General features: G+C 41.9%; 1 protein-coding gene across 1 annotated transcript in view; it reads left to right on the top strand.

Annotated features, from left to right (window-relative positions):
• Nucleotides 1–2199: 2199 nt before the first annotated feature.
• TMEM200A (transmembrane protein 200A) overlaps nt 2200–20398 on the top strand; it is a 59770-nt gene continuing 41571 nt past the window's right edge. Inside the window, exon 1 of the mRNA XM_068410599.1 lies at nt 2200–2344. The gene's annotated coding sequence lies outside the window, so the exon portion shown is untranslated. The remainder of the gene's footprint in view (nt 2345–20398) is intronic.

Raw genomic sequence — 20398 nt, 5'->3', positions numbered from 1 at the left:
TGAAGTTTCCGTATCTCTTCCACAGTGACATTTTCCATAAATTCTAGAGGAAGTTTCTGAATTTTTACTTGCAGAGACATTGCATCTAAAAGGGTTTTGGTGGGCATATACAATTCTTTTATTCATTCCCTCTGTGATGCACAGTTGGGTCTTACAGAATTTGAGGTCTCTGAAGTACACACCTGCCTGCAGACTCATCCTCTCACTACCTGACATCAAATATATGTTATGTCATGCACAAACCAAATTACAGATCTAGTAATACCTGAATGAACAGACAGAAATCTGACACTTGAAAGTGATTCTTGCTCCTTGAATCAAAACATGCTGAACAGCTGAAAATGCAATGTTTCAAACTTCTGAGGAATGTTACTCTTTTCTTTGCTAGCCCACAGTTGCTGGCATGTGTGTCTTCTTGCTAGAATAACGCAATAACGGAGGATATATTTAATGTGGAAGCCGCTGCAGCCATCAGACAGGAGTATAATCATTATAAAGTGTACACTGAGAACTGACAAACACTGTACAACCACAGAGAAACTGTACACACTTAGGATTTGCAGTCCTACTGCAGGGTGGACGGAAGCTCCTAAGTCACTACTTGTCTTGAGGAGAGCACTACCTGAGACAAATTTAGATATGCTTACGCCAAGTTCAGCATTTTTCTCTCTTTTTGGGAGATGCACTAGGTAGAATTATAGTAATTCACATAAAAGGCAATAGCAACGTTGAAGTACAATCAGTTTTCGAAAATGAAATAAAATCAGCTACCAACTCAAAACAGATGCAGATTTATTTTTTTTTTTTCCCCAAAAGATCTGTTCGAGCTCCCATGCAGGCTGGGGTCTCCCCCTCTCCCAAGCCCATCTGCTTGATTACCTCGCCTGACGGCAAGGTGCGAGCAGCAGGTAGCTCAACTCTGCCGTCACTGGCCGGACACGAGGGGGGCGGGCGGCCACAACCCCCCAAAAAATAAGCGGGGAAAAAAAAAAAAAGAGCTGAATCATAAAAGCGTAATTGCCTTTGAGGTAAAAACCCCGCATTTCGGTGAGTGACTCCGCGCTCCCACGGTTCCCGTCCGGCTTCCGCACGGGGGAAGGGAGGGCGGGCACCCTGCTCCGCATCCCGCGGCCCCCGGGGTCCCCTGTCCCCGGCCGCCACTCCCCCCGCCGCGCCAACGGCACCGGCACCGCCTCACCCGCGCTCCCCTCCCTCGCCGACTCCCCCCGCCGGTGACTCCTCCCTCGGAGCCGCGGCCCCTCAGCCCGCCGGGGCGGAACCGGGCGCCCTACAAATCCGCCGCTCCGGCGGGGTCCGCAGCAGAGCCGTGCGTGGAGGCGTCCCGCTTGGCTGGTCCTGGCGGGGGGAAGCGGCTCCCGGCGGCTCGACGCGCTCTTCCCTGGGAGAGGGGAAACTTCCCCGGCAGGGGGGAGGTACGGAAAGAGCCGTGTCCCCGTCCCGCGGCTCCGCCTGCCCCTTTCCTCGGCCGCCGTCCTGTCCCGCCGCGGGGTTCCCCGTCCCGGCTGCTGCCTGCGGCTAGACTTGCCCAGCGCCCGCCTGTCCCCGCCGGGCTCGTCCTGCCCGCCCCTCAGGGCTCCGGCTGCCGCCTCCGCAGCCGCCCCGGGTTGAGGGGAGCAGCCCTGGCTCCCGCCCGCCGCCGTCCTTCGCCTCCTCTCGGCCGCGTCCCGTGGGGAGCGGCGGGAAATGGGGGGGTCGTTTCCATGGAGACCGGGCCGCAGCCGGGAGGTTTCGGAGTGAAACTTTGCCGCGGGCGGGCGGCGGGGACCGCGCGCGGGGCTGCCGAGCCCCGGCGGCGCTGAGGGGAGCGGGCGGGCCGGTGGGGCGGCCGTGAGGGCGGGGGTCCCGCCGGGGGCCAGGGGCGCCCGGGCACCTCACTGAGGAGCCGGGAAAGTTTTGCGCCGCGGAGCCACCGCCCGCCCACGCCGCCTCGGCGGCTGCCTGACGGCCGTTTTCCCTCCGCCGCTCCGGGCGGCCCGCGGAGGCCGCTGCTATGGCACCCGCCCGTCGCCGCGGGGCGAGCGGGGGGAGGCCGCCTCCGGCTGGCCGTGCGGTGGCGGCGGGGGGGCGCGCAGCCCCCGGTCGGCGGGCGTCCTCCTCCGGCCGGCAGTGACCGCCCTGGCCCCGCTCCCTGCCTGCTCGCCATGCCTCCCTCCGCCCGCGTCTCGCCGAGGACGGCGCCGGGGAAGGGCGAGGGGAGCCGCCGCCCTGTCACTCCTTGAGCCAGTCGCCGCCTCACCGGAGAAGCCCCATGTCCTCCGGGAGCCGCGCAGCCCCGCAGCTCCCTGCGCCGTGAGGGCGGCGGACACCTCGCACCTCCCCACAGGTAAGTGGCCGGCCCGGCGAGGGGGGGGGCGTGTGGCGGGGGTCTCCCCTTCGCCTCCGAACTTCAACCCGTCGCAGCCGCTACCCCTCCCCGGGAGCGGCGGGGTCGGGCCGTGGCCATTCCTGCCGGCGGCGGGGTCGGGGAGACGCGCCCTTGTCCTGGGCGGCGAGGGGCAGGGTGGCAGCGGGTACGAGTAGGTGGGCTTTTCCCTGCCACAAATGGACTTTGTGCCTCCCGAGCGGAGCGGGCTGGCGTGCCGGCGGCTGCCGCGCTCCGTGCAGCTGCTACACACCCTCTTTTGTCTTCCCTCGTGTCCGAAATACTTTACGTGCTGCCATCGTCTGCTCCGCCGGCCGGGAGCCCTGCCCTGCCCTGCCCTGCCCTACCCTGCTGAGCGGCTCCCCGCAGCCTTCGCCTCCCTCGCCGCTCCCACCCCGGCAAGTTTCCCCTTTGCCTTTATTTTCACAGAAGTTGGGTTTTCCTTAACCTTTGTTTGAGGGGAAAAATGGTGGTGCGCTGGTTATCTGGAAGGATGAGAGGCAGATGGAAAGGACAAGGGGATTGCCCTATTCCCTTGCGTGCAAACATAACTCACTGCTAAATAAATCGCGCATCGGGTAGACATAAGCTTACTAGTGAGGTAGACGTCGAAACAAAAGTACTGCAAACAGCTTGGGTGCGTGGTAGATACTCCTCATATCTTATTAACATAACCATTGTTAGTGCTTGCGCTTGAATTCAATACGTGTGCAGCTGTTCTGCAGAGCTGGAATTGCAATAGCTGTTACCTGCTTGACACTTAAGACTAATTGTCATTAACCACTGCTAGTCTAGTTCATGCAGTGATTATGAAAAATCAAACGGGTTTTACTGTTTAAAGGCAAAAGTATTCAGGCAAAAGTATCGCTTTAGTGTAGCATTCTGTGTAACATGAACTACAAAATAACCTGTAGCAATGTAGTAGACTTGCGCTTCATAATGTTTTTAGGACATGAGGACTATAACGTTCAATAAAACTGTCAGCAAAGGTTTTGTCTTCTCTGGCTTACCCTGGTTCTAGATCAATACACTAGCAGCTATTCTGTTATTTTTCTATGAGTAGATGGTGCTTCCAATCTATGTGATGGAAACCAAGTAAGTGTCCAGATAGAAAGAAACAGTGCTTTCTTTCCTTTGGTTGTTTCTGTGCTGCTTTGTAGAAAGGGGGGGGGAGGGAAGCCCATTTAAAACAGAAATTTATATTTTCATTGAATGTAACTTAAATTACTTGATAATGAAAACAAAGGGTCTTTCAAGTTTGGAACATTTTAATGTACTTCTCATGTTGCCAGTAAATGTACTTCTAGCAAACTACTAAAAATTGTCTTATAATTATCTTCTAACAAGTAGTTTGAAACAAGAGTTACAATTAGATTTTCGTCCTGAGCACAGAAAAACAGCCTCATGGAAAAAAGATAATGCAGTAGTTAAATAGTAATTTGGAAAATAAAATCATATATAATTTATATTTTGTTGGCATAGAAACATATTTTATTTGTTGCTCCCTTGTTGGATTGCAACAATGATCCAAATGAAAGTTGGAAAATTAGTACTGATGCAAGAGTTCAGCATACTAGAATTATTTTATTCCATGTATAGAAATGGTTTTACCCAATACAACCTCGCTGGAATTGGAAGAGAGGTTCATTTTTATGGAAGCTATGTAATCAGATTATACAAGGTGGGCTATCTGAATTTAATCCTGTGAAGTATGGGCTAAGCAAGCCCTGCTCTGACAAAGCACTGAAGTGCAAGCTGACTCTCAAGCAGGTAAGTAGTTCCAACCTGCATCCCTAATGATCACCTATGGTGTGAGTTCATTGTACATAGCAATAGGTCAAGTAACTTAAATGAAACTGTTCTCTGGCTTAACCTTTCCCAGACCAAGCCCTCTTTCAACGCGTTCTGCTTCCATTCCCTTGAATGCTGGGCATAACACAAGATACCTGTGCATACACATACATCAGCCACAGCTCACAGGTTGTATGTTCTTGATCGATTCATACCTCTCTGGCGGCGAAAGGGGAAAGTGAAAAGTGAAAATTGGCTAAGGGCTAAAGTATGTGTATGGAACAGCAGGAGGATACTGCTACTTCTTGTGCCTTGTGCAGTATATTTTGGGAGCCAAAAATCTGAAATGCTGAAAATCAGTGAAAACTCCCACTAAAATTACTGAAACCAGACAAAGTTATGATATAAAAAATATGAAATCTAAAGGTTGCTGTCATGAATAGTTTCCTATTTTTTTTTTTTCAGAAGAATGTTTTTAGTCTTCTCTGTGAATAGTGGTAGAGAATGTAGTGGAAATAAGAGGAACTTGATATCCTTGCTAGTGGTGAAGCCTCCGTTTGATTTGGTGCCATTATGCTTTATAAACAGATCAATTTCTTTTAGTCTACATGTGTTTGATCTTGTGATACTGGAACAAAGGGGAAATGGCAAATAACTTTCTAGTGTGCGAGAGTAGAGACTAAAAGTAGGATTAACTTGTGAAAACATAGGCATCTTGTGCCAGTTTAGACACCCTAAGGTGTTTCGGACCTCTGTATGATGCTGGCAGACATCCTCTAAGGAGAATCTGAACACTTCTAGAAAGGCAGCTGAAGGCCAGGTAGAATATCCCATTAGATAATATTTGTACTACAGGTCTACATAAAAGCCTTTAAGAGGACTTGAATCTGTTCTCTGAAAACCTTGTTAAGATTTCTGATGCTGCAGTATGATGGATGTGAGAAGACATCCCAAATATGACCTTACTATCAGGATTTAGGGAGGTCCGTTCTTGATGCCTGTTTACCAGCAGGATCTTTGTATTGCTTCCTGTGCTGCTAACTGGTGACTGCCTTTGAGTTACTCAAAGATACTAATCAATATTTTAAGAATTAGAAATCTTCTTAGAGATGTTTGATATATATTTTAAAACAGAGAGCTGGGCATGCTATCCAAGCCCACTAGAAAGAAAAGGAAATTGCAGACGGTGCTTGAGTTAGTGCTTTCGTTTTAGTTAGTACTTTAGTTTTAACATAAAAATACTGTAGGAAAAATTTTCTGGTTTTCTTCTTTGCTGGGTAACACATCAGCCACACAATCTGGGTAATTAGGTTCTTAATAAGCGGACTGTCAATTGCATGGAAAGGTGAGATGCTGACAACATCAGTGAATTAAGCTACCGAACGGATGTTTTGCATAGCTGTTATCCTACACACTGGTTTTACTAGCTGCTGCGTGTCCACCTTTTGTGGAGTTTGTGAGAATAAGCACTGTTCTAAACTTCCATATATAGTATATGGAAGTATATACACTTTGGTATAACTGTACAGCAAGAAGTCTTTATTCCACCATTAACCATTTCCACATAACACAATTCAGTACTGAGGGTATATATGTAACTACTTTTCATATAGGTGAATCTTGCCAGGAGCAGCTCAAGTGGACCTGATGACTGAACTTAGTACTGAAATATTCAGATTATACTGGCCTCAGTATAAATGAAATTACGTTCTCCTTCCAGAATTTTATTACAGCATCAGTGATCTTAAATTTCATGATTTTGCCGGGTGCCTTTTCTTGAAAAATCAAGTTTTTCTTTTTTTTTTGCACAGCTAGCCAAATGAGATGGATATTCTGCAGTACAGAGCTACTTGAAACCTTTTATCTGCAGCAGTAGTAGAACATGTTTGTATCACTCAGTATTCTTATTTTGGTCTTCTGATGACACAAATATTACAAAGAGCATTTGGTGGTTTTTGAAAATAATTCAGTGGCCAGAAGACCTGAGAAAGAAGGATGTTTTTCCTCAGTTGTCTCCTCTGTTCTTTCGTGTTTCGTGTTGGGGAAGGTTATTGTTCTTTTTTTCTCCATGTTTCAGTACCTAAAAAAGAGTGACAGAGAGGTGCAAGGCCACCTAACCAAAACTGGGGGTCTGAGGAACATTGTCAATGAGGTGTAATGATGTAGCAGAGATTTCAGGAAAGGTAATACCAAAACAGACTTGTAGAAAATGGAGCAATGAACTACCTTCTTGTGTATAAAGTCTCTGAAAAGTCTTATGAGGACTGTAAGACAGTTGTCACTTCACTCTCTTGTGTCTGTTTATATCAACTTCTCGTTATTATTTATATCCCCCTGGAATTTTAGTCAATTGTTCCTTTTGTTGGAAGTGTGACCATTTTCCTCCAATTAAAATAAGTAGAAACAAAGGACATATTTGTCTACATTGTTTTTTAATTCTACCCCACTGAGCTAAATGACAAAACTCTTAGTGAATCAGAGAAACTAGGATTTTGTTGCTTCAACGAAATACACTTCAGATACATACACCAACCAAACAGATTTTAAAAATCACAAGAGATGTAAAATACAGTGTAGGTTACTTTTCATAGCAACTAAAGACAAAGAACTAGAGAGGAAGAGAAAAATCTCTTTATATTAATTCGTTTTTTCTTCTTTGCTGTTTCACAAGGACAGTTGGACTGAGCATCCTAGTGTTATGGTTTTAAAACCCATCAATAAATAGTGCTAAAATTTGAGCCTATTGAAACTGCACATTTCTATAATTCACTCTGAATGTAAAATGGGAAGGACATACATTTTCAGCAAAGCATTGATACAGTTGGACGCTAATAGCCTATGAGTCCTGGCAATTGGTTAGTGGCACTTAGTTCTTTAACTTAGAGTAGTAGAGGTTTGTGCTTTGATGCCCATGACCTATGCTGGGATCTGTAGCTCAGAGAGTGGATATGAAATCAAAGCAAGCTTTTTAGAGCTTTCCAATGATAGTCACACTACTTTCTTCCAATAAAGGAGGGAATTCTGAAAGTAATTTTAATTTTTGTCAGTTTAAACCACCATCAAAGCAGATTAATTAGGCAGTTAAAAAACTTCACTTACTCATTTGAATTTGGTGTGATAGCTGTAACAGTAACAGAATTTGATTTTTTTTTTTTCCACATTCTCTATCTGAATGTGTCTGAATATATGGCTCTGCTTATCTGTAATCAGTGGCCTATTATTGAAGAACAAGTTTGTATCATCTAATTAATTTTATCATATTTTTCTGTCTATTAAATTGAGTGCCATTACTTATACCTTAATTTGTCCATCCACCTAGTTGCATGTGTAAAATTGCAGCTCAAAGACTGGAGTTTTCTCTCTCCTTGGTGTAATTCAATGTAACAAAGGCATATCACATATTAAAATACAGAGGAAATATACAGAAAGGTATATTGTGATTAAAATCAGTTCCAGTTACTCAATTTTTGTTTGCTATTACTGAAAAGCTTCTGCTTATGATTTGTTAGGACTCGGTGTGTGCGAAACTGCCGATAAATGAATAGCTCTCAGAGTTGTTAGTATATTAAACCATTTTCCTGTGTACTGGAAAACTTATAATCAAGAATTATGTTGGATTGGTGGTGCTTACCCTTCTTCATACAAGTTGACAGGATTGTCAAGGAAGCATATTCTAGCCTAGCAATCAACTTCATCCCATTACGTATATTTTTAGATATGTTCCTCTCTCTGCATGGGTACATGCACAGACACTGTCTATTTCACTTGCCCAGATATGAAATTTGGCATGTATTGACATTGTAATGAGATGTGCATTTAATATATTCCTTCATAAAGAGGGATGAGAGCAGCACTTCGTCTTGGGGAAGCATTTTGCTTCAGCAAACAAGCTTTCCTAAGGAAGCGTTCCTTGGAGCACTCAAGGTGTACACAACTCAGCTGCTATAGCTTTTCTCTTTTGCATGATCTTGTGCAAGGCACACTTGGTGTGTAACGTGCGAGGCAGCCTGCTGGACCCAGAAAAAGAGATGCACCATGGAACTATGCTGTTCTGGAGACATGCATGTCACAGTAGAGTTGTTGGAGGTCAACTGAATAAACCTGATACACTGTATGAGGCTTGGCAGGTGTGTCCTTCTTGCTATAAATTACTGTGTGTTTAACAGTTGGCTTGTTTCACCTGAGGTGTGACTATAATTGTGTAGGAGGGAGAAGTTAAATGACAGATAACAAACAAAAAAGAACAAGGAAGAAAGCAGGGGAGAAGGGAAAGTGGAAAAAAGAGCAAATGACAAAAGAGAAATATTGATAAAAGAAAGAAATGAAGGCAGAAAAAGGATGAGATACAGTAAGTTGCATTTTTAAAGATGAATGATTCTGGAAAATGAAGAGATTAATTCTTGTCTCCCTAACATGCATTTTAAATGATTTGTCTTTGTTGTGTATCAGAGTACGATGCTCTGCAAAATGATGTTAAACACTTCTTACAGAAGATATACGCAAATCAGTTCGAACAGACATACGAAAAGAAAAGAAGCTATGGAGTATAGTTTGCTTACAAAGGCAAAACCTGCATTTTTAAGTATTTGCAAGTTCGGTGAACTGTTGTTGCTGTTTGCAAGCGGACTAATACTCTGAACCCAAAAGTTACCACCATGCAGATCTATGTAATCTGTCATTGTCTCACAGAAGACTAGTGAGCACAATAAGTACAACAGGGACTTCCTTCAAAATGGTGGGCAATTAAATGGTATTTATCAAGTGAATACTTAGCCACCATACTTGCACAGATTTTTATTTCTGGTATGTTTTTGCTACGACTGTGTTAGGAACCTAACGAGGCAAAGGCCTGCTCTCTGGCCATGAGGCCAGCCAGAGTGGTCTGGCTATGTGCAGGTGTTGAACTGTCTTCGAGACATCCAAACGGCCTGGTTGGAAGGAGCTTCTGGACTGAACTAGCTAAATGCCTAAGAGGGTGCTAGCTGACCTTGGCCACAAATGCCCCTGGCATTCTTTTGGTAGCGTGAAAGAGACACGGTGGAGTCCCACTGCCTGGGCCTGTGCCCGGGCACAGCAGCCGGTACTGGGCACTAGATCCATGACGTGTTAAAATCATTTTTCATCTCAGGCCAAACAATCTAATTACAATGATTGTAATATACATGGATTTGAAATAGAAGTAAGATATTAAAAGTTAACTTTGGAGGCCATTGTCTTCTCTAATTACGTTAAAAGAAATCCGATGTAAGTTTGCTATCACAGTAGTAACTTCAGTTTTATGGAAACTGGAATTTGGAACATTATGTTTAGATACACAAAATATGTGGGATTGGTGGAACATACTGGGACGCCGTACTCCCAAATATATTACAACAGATTTACCAAACAAGCACAGACTTGCACACAAGATAAATCTCTGGCTGACAGTTCCTTAATGTCACAATTATTGGCCTGGTAATAATAGCCTGGTACAAAAATGGCCAGCAAATATTAATAATAAACATCCAGAGGCCTAACAGACTTTTCTTGGGAAGTAATGGCTTGGCCATTAATACAGTTTATAGACTTTAGAGCAGTAGAATCACTTTGCATTAATTCAGTGCCAAAGTGCTTCCCCCAAACCCTTCTTATGACCCCTGCAAAGTATTTGCTTTGCTCTTTGCCAGGAAGAAATTTCTTTTCAAATTACTTTGCAGACGCCTCTTCTGAATTTATTGCCATTCTTTTTCTAATTCAATTTTATTCTCCTAGTACATGGCCTCATTAACTGGTGCCTGTGGTGGAATATCTGCAAGGTCCTACATATGTTGCTGGAACGTAGTTCAATAGGCTATATTATATTAGAAAGACACAAGTCACTGTTTTCCAATCCAAGCTTGCAAACAATACGCATACCAATGAAATTACACACAGAAGCATGTACTGGTTAGGCATAAGCCATGTTGTGCTTTGCAGAACTCTGGTTTGTAATTTTTCATTGTCCTATTGGTGTAGAGTTGAAATGGTAATGGGAAATAGGTTATAGCTGGGACTGTGTTTTTTTATTTTACTTCTTAATGTTGTGAATTTTTTCATTCATTTAGATTTTTTTTTTTTTTTTTTTGCTGTGGAATTTGGAGATGGCATTGTATACAGTATATAATTCCTGTAAAAGAGGTAAGATTATCACAGAGTCAGAATTAGGCTATGAGAGGCTGGGCTTAGATGAAGTACTATAGCTTTCTGTTCATATTTTCTAGATAATTTTACCAATGTATTCTTGTGCTGCCTTCATAGCATACAAACACATTATTATTGTGTTTTGTGACATAGCTTCATGACATGTGAAGTTCATTGTTTTTCCTACTGTCTGCGAAGAATTTTGAGAATACTTAATCTTTGCTTTTATGGCCATTTTTGTCAGTGTGCATGTTACTAGATATTTACCCTGTATTAGGGAAGTCAGAGTCCAAAGGGAGAACCTGGAGCAGATGGTCTGTGTGATCCTTAGTGTCTGCAGTCCTTCCTTCCAGATTTTAGAACTAGTCCCAGGGAAAACTCTTTCTCTCTTATACAGAATATTCTAATACTAGACACAGTTTCATTTTGAGTAAGGCTTGTCATCTGTGGTTTTCAGGTTTGGGTTTAGGAGGTAATTTTCAGCCCACAATATTGAGTGCTTTGGAAACAGGCCTAACATTGCTTAATGCTCCTTGAGAAGCCAATATCAGCATCACCCTGAGGTTAAATATGCTCTTGTTAAACCTTGTGGCAGAAGGGGTGGACTTCAGAATTAAGTTCCAAGCTTTCTTTCCTAGTCTAGCTATTCTCACTTTACAGTTGAAGCAGCATCTACTGGGGAAAATTGGGAGGAGAAAGAAAAGAAGGATGGTCCAGTACAGCAAGCTATGAAGTCAGATGGGGAGAGAGAGAGGCTGGTTAAACCAGTCTGGAGCAGAGATGGCCCTTGGAGAGCGTGCTGATATTACGGAAACGTTGTATTGGAAGATTTTTCTGATGAGTCCTTTGCTCTGGAATTAGATGAGGATGTTGCCCTTCAACAGTGAGATTGTGTCTGGGAATACCTATATTCCTAAGAGCATGTGGCTGAAATTCTTCTAGTAATTAGGGGCTTGGGGCTTCTTAGGTTAGACTTGGTGCTTGGAGGTCTGGGTAATGATTATTGTGTGGATTCTTCTATTGCTCTGTATTAATAATCTTGTGCTGTGTTGTGCCTAACTGCCTGCATTTGATTCAGTTGCACACATTCAGTAGCTCTGTGCTGTACAGAAAACTCACAGAAACTCTGGCAATAGTTTATTATACGTTTTTAAAAAATTGTAGGCAAACACAGTTCACTCCTTGATAACTGCAGGACTGTTAATGTAGTGATATTATGAAGGCAGAATGTAGCTAGAGAGGAAGATAGGTCAGTAGTATAGCAGCCACCACAGACATCAAATGTTCTATAGAGACAAGACTATATTTTTGCAAATAATGTCTTAGACAAGTAGTTGGGAGACTCTTATCTGAATAACTGGAAGTATGAGAAGTGAGTCTTATGATGTAGTGTGACTAGAAGTACGTGTGGCATTAATATCATAACACTGTTTTTCTTCTTGTCTTTCAGTAAATCCACAAGGAGTGATGAGGCCAGGTGTTGGCATTTGCCATGGTTAGCAATTCAGAAGGGAAAAGACATGTATGGGTAACTCTCAGGTCTTCAGCAGTGACAGCAGAGACTTTGACATACAGCAGTAAAAGGGCCATAGAAAAGGGGTCTGATCTACTTTTGTGCCTACTATTCTGCAGAAATCTGTGGCTTTTGAACTCTGCAAACACTCAACTTGAAACCTTCTCTAGCAACAGCTGCATTGTACTGAAAGATTGCCCTTAGCATGGTCATATGAATGTTTGTACTGCTTCTTGTCTGCCTTTTGACCATATTTCTGCCTTTTAGACTGTGATGTGCTATGGATAGAGTGTCCTGGGGGTATTGTCCAGCCAAGCTCCAGCCCATGTATGGTGGTTTACAATATGGAAGGTAGACAGAAGAGGAAGGGGTATTCACAGAGGTTGTTGAGATGAGCACTAAGTTCAGCTTTTCAAGGTTTTTCTTGAAGATCTTGAGGCAGCTTGTTTTTAAAAGCTGAGATTTTGAGCATGTAATCACATGGACCTTGAACTTAAGGTGCTGGGCAGGTTTCTACAATTCCTGTGCCTAAAATTGTATCTTGATAGGAAATTATCTTCTCAGACAGAAACATCAATGCGATGAATGAGACGAAAATGTCTACAGACCCTACTTTATACATTTCTTACTGTTTTAGATGCAGTGAGGTTTTCCTGAAAAAAAACAGAATTTGAGATTTGGTCAAAACAATAGAAATGGTTTAAAAAGCATTTAAAATCACTTTCACATGCATCACGTGTAAAACCATGTGGCTGTGATTAAACAAGCTCATTGTGTGCAAAAGCTAGAGGATGACTGTTGCCGAATATAACTTGCTTTACGCAGATTTTTCAGAAGAACTATCAGTCATAATGATCAAACTGTAAAAACAGAAAATATGAGCCACAGCAGAGGTCTGAAAAACAGCCAGAGAAACTATCCTGGATTTCATCAAAAACCAAAAGATTATACGACTTCATGTCATGGCTTTGGGAGAATGGTAAAATTGAAGCTGATGAATGGCTTGTGTTAATCATTTTATCTTTGGCTTGTGTTTTAGTTTTCAGAGTACTTTATTGTCAAACTTTTTTATTGCTCATTCTCAGTATGAGTTTTGTTTGTTTTTACTGAGACAGACTCTGCGTATTTATAGCTCAGCAACTCTCTCCATTCTGCCTGGATAGTTCATGAACAAGGAGCATGAAAAACAGCACGGCTAAGTAGCCAAGCTAGTATTGCATTATTTGAAAGTTTATCTGAATCTACCATGTCTCTTCTGTCTGATCTGACAGTAATTTCTGTTTTTATCAAGCAAGCCTGTCTTTTCCATGTATATGTATATATATACACATATATATAAAAAAAAATCTTGGGAGGAGAGTGGGGAGTTTATGGAACGACTTTCCCTCTTTTTATTAAAAAAATATCAGGTAGTGGATCTGCCTCATGGAGGCTTGTAGGCCCTAGTTTTGTTGTATGCTTCAAAGAACAGCAGTAGAAGCACCTTAATGCTGTAGCCTTACTTTATGATGTGAACCCAAGCCACCCTTGTATTGTATAGATACAGTCAAGATACCAGAGCGTATTACAACATGTAAGAATTTTGTGGACATGATGTTATGTGAAAGGTTTGATAACAGCTGACTTACTCCGTTCCTCTCTGAATTAGTCTTTTAAATATTTCATGTTTTTTGTGTCTCTGCAATGCTCTCTTCTCTTTATTTATTTCATAGGAGATCCATCCTCTCCTTTGCTTTGCTTCTCCCTTTTTGCTTTTTTCCTATGTCAGGGTAGCAAATGCTTTGGGAAGCAAATTGTATTTAGATTTGCTTATATCTAGGGTGCACACAGCCAGGAACTGCATGCTGGGACACTGAATGACTCCTGCAAAGTTAATTTGTAGAGTTGTATAAATTACACAGGTCAGCAAAGACAAGAATTTGGATTCCCTGCTACCATTACTCACATTTTACATCAATATAAATCCTTGGTTTTAATGGAAATTTTAATGTATGTCACAAAACTGGTGGAGGGTTAGATATTACAGACTGAGAATTGGATGATGCAAGTCAAAAATTGTCTTTTCCTGTTGTGATCTCAAGACCACTGTAAAAAGATTGAATTATTCTTGTTTGCTTACTGTTCCTCTGGTAATGTGGTGAGATCCTGACCATGTGAAATCAAAGGCAGAATTCCTATGTATTTCAACAAGATTAAGTTTTCATTCAGCATGTTAGCTAGCCATGGACCTAGTGCTGGTTCTTACATGGCCCAAAAATGTCAAAGATGTTTTCTGTGAATCATGCCTTTATTACACAAGCAAGCTAAAACAGCTCTCAGGAGCTAGAAGTGTTTTAGTTCAAAGCCATCACAATCCATTTCAGCTAATAAGCTGCCATCCTGGAAACCCCCAAAGCCTTCCAGAATGTGTTTTTTGCAAAGAAGACTTTCTAGTTTATCTAAGCCATGTTAAGGTGGTATTTTTGTTGTGTTAAAGTCCCTAAACATAAGCTTTTATTGGCTGGATTTTAAAATGTCTTCTGACTTTCTAAATGCTATATCTAACATGCCTGAGTGAGTGAACTTTGGAAGTAGGAGGGATTTTTTCCATCTAATTTCTTTGATTATAACAGAATATTATGAAAGCATATGGTAGGTTAATTAAGTTAATCAAGATATGGAGTAGATGTTCAGTTTTCTTATCAGTGATATTCACACTCTTAATGGAAACATAATGGGGAAGATGTCTTCCAGTCCAGGATAAATACTTTTTTGAGAACTTTTAGAAATGCCTTAACACAGGTACGACAGACGTTCTGAGGCCAGTAAATCTCAGAAGGTCAGATGTCCATTCTGCAAAAAGCTGGCCATTCATGAAAGCCCATATGCCTCACTTCAAAAATAGTAGTAAGATCTCAGTAACCTTTACATCCCAGTGTGCTTGAGCAATAAGCTTGGAGATGTCGGAAAGGTTATACAAATGTGCTGAGAATTTACTACTTCTGCTTCTGCAGTCCTGTCTGCTGGGATGGGAAACACTGTAATTTTCTGCCCCTTACTATGATCTGACCTGCAGCTTTGTATGACATAAGGCTGTGAGAGTTAGAGGTCTGTGCCTAAAGCGGCACCTCTCAGAATACACTCTGATAGCTATTAGCTGCATTTTGGAGAAAACCTATTAAGTTCTTTCATCTACTCAGAAGTGTTCATTGATCCAGAAAAAAACCTTCCTCCCAGGTTCATATGTGAAGAGAAGCAACTGAGTGTGCACGCTTCCATTGACACAGTGTCACTGGGGACTGAACTGCTGGGCTGAGGCCTTCATTGTCTCTGCCATAGGTCAGAGTTTCAGCCGCTTCCAAGGCAAATTTGGGCTTGCTGTGAATATTGGTGTTTGTGATTCATTAGACTTAAAGTAGCTCATTGTATGAAATGGGGTAAGAACAGCCGGTTGCTTAAGCAGTGTAAAAACTGTTACATTCCTGTGCTGAACAGTTTGTACCGTTAATGTAATTGAAACATTGGTATTAAATTTTAGTGCATTTCTGAGCTGTTTTAAATGCAGAGTTGTACACCTAAACCTTGCACAACAGTATCTAGAAATAATGTATTCAAATCTTAACGGTCTTGCTATAGAAGCACAGGCATAAGAATCTGACGATGGGGGTTTTGTTCTTGGGTTTGCCAGAGGTAGTCTGTGACTTTGGGGAGCTTGCCTGACTCTGCCTTCCCACAAACGCATGGGCACCTCGTTCCCGTGTTATTTTCGTCCCTTTGGAGAATATGATCTTTAGTGTCTTTTCCTTCAGTTTGCCTATCTGCAAAATGGGGATATTTCTACAGGAGGCTTAACACTCATAAACACTCATGAGTGTTTTTTGAGATATTTGAATGAAAGGTGCCATGCAAAATCAAATCAGTATTATATACCCTGAGTGAAAAGAGCTCTGTGAATGTTGGTGCCTGAGCAGAATCAGTGATGGTAGAAGGCATCTTAATGCACCAAAATGTATTAGAAATTAAAATACTGAAACTGAAAATAAAATAACAATTGAAATCGTAAACATTTCTAACAGCAAGAAGAATTAATTCTTAAAGTACCTTCCAAAAGCTGAGTTGTCTCTCTTAAAATCAAGACTATCTTTCTGAAATACCTAACTCAAGGAGAAGTTATAGTCTTGATACAGAAATCAGAGGTGTATTTCCTTGGTTATGTATACAGCATGCGGACGATAATGATCTTTTCTGGACTAAAATATCTGTGCATATATATATTTTTTGGTGGAACAGTCATATGTTTGTGGCTAAATAATGCTTTTCTCTAGAGGGATTTAAATTCCATCAAAGCTATTACTTTGAAATGTATAACGTAAGCTCGTTATTTAGACAAACATGATGGCCTACATGTCTATTTTTGGGAACTCTCTCCAGCTATATTGATAAATAGATGTTGGAGAGATTGGATGTGGTTCTCCAGCGTGCAGTTCCTTGGATAAAGTTTAGATTGCACATGCTCAGTGTAGTGAATGGAACAAATGTGTCTAAGTAGGAGTAAAATTCTGCAGACAGACCGTGCCTTTAATGCAGTATTTGTGTGTGGCAGAAGTAGGGTTGATACTGGTAAGCCTGGCTAACAAAATTCTGTACCTTGTGGTGATGCGTGAGCTAATATGGGCACCAGACATGGGATGGCTATTACATGTGTGCTCCAGATGAGCTGGTCTAGATGTCTCGATGTAGGGCTGAATAATTTACACAGACCCTGTGAGTTCAGGAGCAGTTGTCATGCTACGAGTTGTAACGAGCGAGGTTTAACATACAATATTGCATACAAGCACTTTGGTAATATTTTTGATAGCTTGAACAAAGACTTGAATCGTGTCTTTTATGGCACATGACTAGATCATTTCAGCACTTTCTGAACTGTTTCTAAGTTGAAATAACAGTCTGTCTTTTGTCTTCCTTTGCAGCCTATAGGAAAACTAACATGATTTGCATACCTGATCTAACTTTGGAGTTAGCAGTGGAGGTCTCTTGCAGCCTAAATTTTTCTATAGTTCTGTGATTCAAGAATAAGTTGTTTTGATTTGTATGTGTGTAAGAATGAGTTTGCATACTTCAGGGCTGTGTAGTTGGACATACATATATATAGTTGGAGCCATTCCAGATGCGGAAGAGTCTGTAAACACCCTTACTGACTGTGGAGATGAGGTCCACTGTCTGTATCACACTTCTGTGAAGGTTATAACTGCTGCGTTGTGAAATTCCCTGCCTGAATTCCCAGTTGTGTGTTGGCTTAGCTGTTCATCAGGAAAGCTCGAGCCCTTACTTCTCCTGGGAATCGAAGGAATAATAGCCCAAAGGTAGACACTCCTTTTGTGTCTTAAAACCTCTTGTTAGTGGAATACGATTTTTTTCAAACCCAGTGTTAGCTAATATTGCAAGAAGTCCATCAGGGCTACCTTTCCGATAGTTTTTTGACAGATGGAGCATCATGTGTTGTCTTTGTGTTAATTCCATATCCTGGCTTGACTTCTGACTATCAGGAGACATCTCCCAGTAAGAGGCAATAGCTAACTGCTTGTCTCGTTTAGAAAACAGTATTGGTTAGAAAAACTGTTGGTTAATAGTGCTGGGGCCATTGCATGACTAACTACTGGGCTAGCTTTTAATGAAATCTTACAATCACAGAATGGTTTGGGTTGGAAGGGACCTTAAAGATCATCTAGTTTCAACCCTTCTGCCAGGGTAGGGACACTTTTCCACTAGACCAGGTTGCTCAAAGCCTCATCCAACCTGGCCTTGAACACTTCCAGGGAGGCGGAAGCCACAACTTCTCTGGACAACCTGTTCCAGTGTCTCACCACTCTCACAGTAAAGAATTTCTTCCTAATATCTAATCTAAATCTACCCTCTTTCAGTTCAAAACCATTACCCCTCATCATATCACTACGTGCCCTTGTAAAAAGTCCCTCTCCCGCTTTCCTGTAGGCCCCCTTCAGGTACTGGAAGGCTGCTGTAAGGTCTACCTGGAGCCTTCTCTTCTCCAGGCTGAACAGCCCTGACTCTCTCAACCTGTCTTCATAGGAGAGGTGCTCCAGCCCCCTGATCATCTCCGTGGCCCTCCTCTGGACTCGCTCCAACAGCTCCATGTCTTTCTTATGTTGGGGGGCCTCAGAGCTGAATGCTATACTCCAGGTGGGGGTATCACAGAAATAAATCTGTGATGAAATATTTAAGAGTATATTTTATCATCACAGTATCAAGTGTTAGAGATTTTGGATGACAAGGTCCTGTATTTTTATGAAATTTTGGGGACAAGTCCAACTGGGGAGGCAGGAAGATACCCTGTCTGCTATAGGTCTAGATGGGAAGTTTGCCGTGGAGGGAAGGATGGCACATTCAGGCCAGCCACCGAGGAGGCTCTTTCCTTCCCTGGGGAAATTGCTCTCCGAGCTGGCTAGCACCCTTGATGGCTCTGTGCCTGGAAGGGCACCCAAAAGGAAGAAATGTCACCGTAAGAGACTGCCTTTCCTCCTGCCTGTGCTGCTTACAGGCAGCTTCTGTTGGCTGAGTCACGGTTAGCTTTGTTTCCTGGTAAGCCTCAGATGTGAGATTTGGAGACTCTGTCCAAAGCACTGATGAAGATGGATCATATTTTTGGAAGAAGGGCATTATGACATTTGTCTTTTGTTCTTGGTGAGGTATTGGACTGTTCCCATTGGTAGACGTGGGAGAAAGAAGGTTAGACATGCCAGTTTTTCCCAAAGAGAAACAAAGTAGATGACAACATCTTCTGGATAACTATGAATGAAGTATTAGTTTTAAACATACTTAATCCCTCTAGTATCTCATGCAAATACTATCTCAAATAAATACTTAGTTTAAGGAGAAATACCTACTTTCATAAGCAAAATAATGTTTTGGCTATTTTAACAAAGAATGTAAAAAGTACAAGCCACAGTGTTTGTGAAGGAGTTGGTTTGGCATATTTATGGGATAATTAACCAGTTGGAAAAGTTTGCAGTTAGTACCTGCTGATAGTACTGTGAAGGAGAATTTCTGTGTGGTTTGCATGTTCGCAAGGCTAGACCAAAGCGTGGGTAGTCTCTCTAACTTTGTATTCATTCACGTCACAAAGCAACACGTGATGTGGTGGTCTCAAAGAATCACAGAGACTTTGCCTGTTAGTTTCAGTAGGACCAGAATTTCATATGCATAATTAAATAGCATAAATGATTTGTTCATTCTAAAATTCTCATTTGCTACCCGAAACTCTCAGGAACTTCACTGAAGCCTTTGTATTTCAAAGAGTCTAGAGCCAGGCCCGAAGTCTGATTTTCACAATTTAACATGAGCAAACTTTGTTATTATTCAGATTCATAATACAATATGATTGAACAGTTCTTTTTCTGACATATCTTTTTTTTAGAAGAAAAATCATTTGTATGAGAAAGGTTGACAGAATGTTATATGAAACATTCAAAATTATCCCCATTCTTATTTAGGTGGGTTAGTTAATAATGGAGAACTTAGGCGTTAGTCTGCAAAATCTGTATTGTATAAAGAAAGGTTTTGTGATCTTTTTTTTCTTTAAATGGTATTTTACAATTTTGTGCAGAACAGATCATTATTCTTTTTTTGTGTGTGTATCCTGTTCTTTCATGTTACTGCAGAGTCTGAACAAAAATTGTCATCACAGAACTGATATCTCAGTCATACCAGCAGTCTGCATAGAATTTGTATCTGTGTAAAGAATTGCATATTTTCAGTTAACCAGTTAAAAATATGAATATCACCATTGCTATATATTTTTTCCCAATCTCATTTCGAAGTCAAGCAATGACTTTTTGGTGAAATTTTCACAAAAACATCAGATGCAGAACTGCCCTGTTCTGTAAAAGCCCTAAGCTATTAAATTCTGGCAAGACTACCAACAAGAATTTACAAAGAAAATAACCAGGCAACTGGTTAACTTGGCAGCATTTTAAATGGGCTTTTGAAAAGGAAACCATTTCCTTTGCAATGATACAAAATATAACGTATCACAAAAATCAGACAGGAAGGGCCACTGAGAACGGTCATTTTACAATTTCTTGTGGTCTGTGGCAGAATCAGCTGGAACTGCTGGACCAGGTACTGTCAAGTCGTCATGTTTCATTCTCATACCCAGCACATAGTTAAAAGACCAGTGCAGTTTTAAGCATTATAAATTGCAGGATCAGATTATATTTTAAAGCAAAATACTTGAAAATGATTTAGATCTACAGCTACCTAGTTAGTCCTAAATTTCATCCTTCCCATAAACCAAAGGTGTCAGTGCAGAGTGAGGTACAAGGAAAATACTGAGGAAGTACAGTATCTTTGGTGGATGATCTTGAAAAATATCAGCAGGGAGAAGACAAGAATTGCCAAAAATGGCAGCTTTTCATAACCGTTTCTTCGTTATAATGCTCAGGGAAAGGAAGGCAAGTCATACTCTGTATGCATGTTTTTCAGTGAACTATGGGAGGTTTTATTATGCTCAGTTTGACTTTAACTGCAAAAGCTCTTCATTTGGAGTATATCTAACT

Source organism: Nyctibius grandis, chromosome 1, assembly GCF_013368605.1.
Source record: "Nyctibius grandis isolate bNycGra1 chromosome 1, bNycGra1.pri, whole genome shotgun sequence".
NCBI classification, from domain to species: domain Eukaryota; kingdom Metazoa; phylum Chordata; class Aves; order Nyctibiiformes; family Nyctibiidae; genus Nyctibius; species Nyctibius grandis.
The sequence above is the reverse complement of the archived record's forward strand: the minus strand, read 5'-3'. Positions and strand labels throughout refer to the sequence as shown.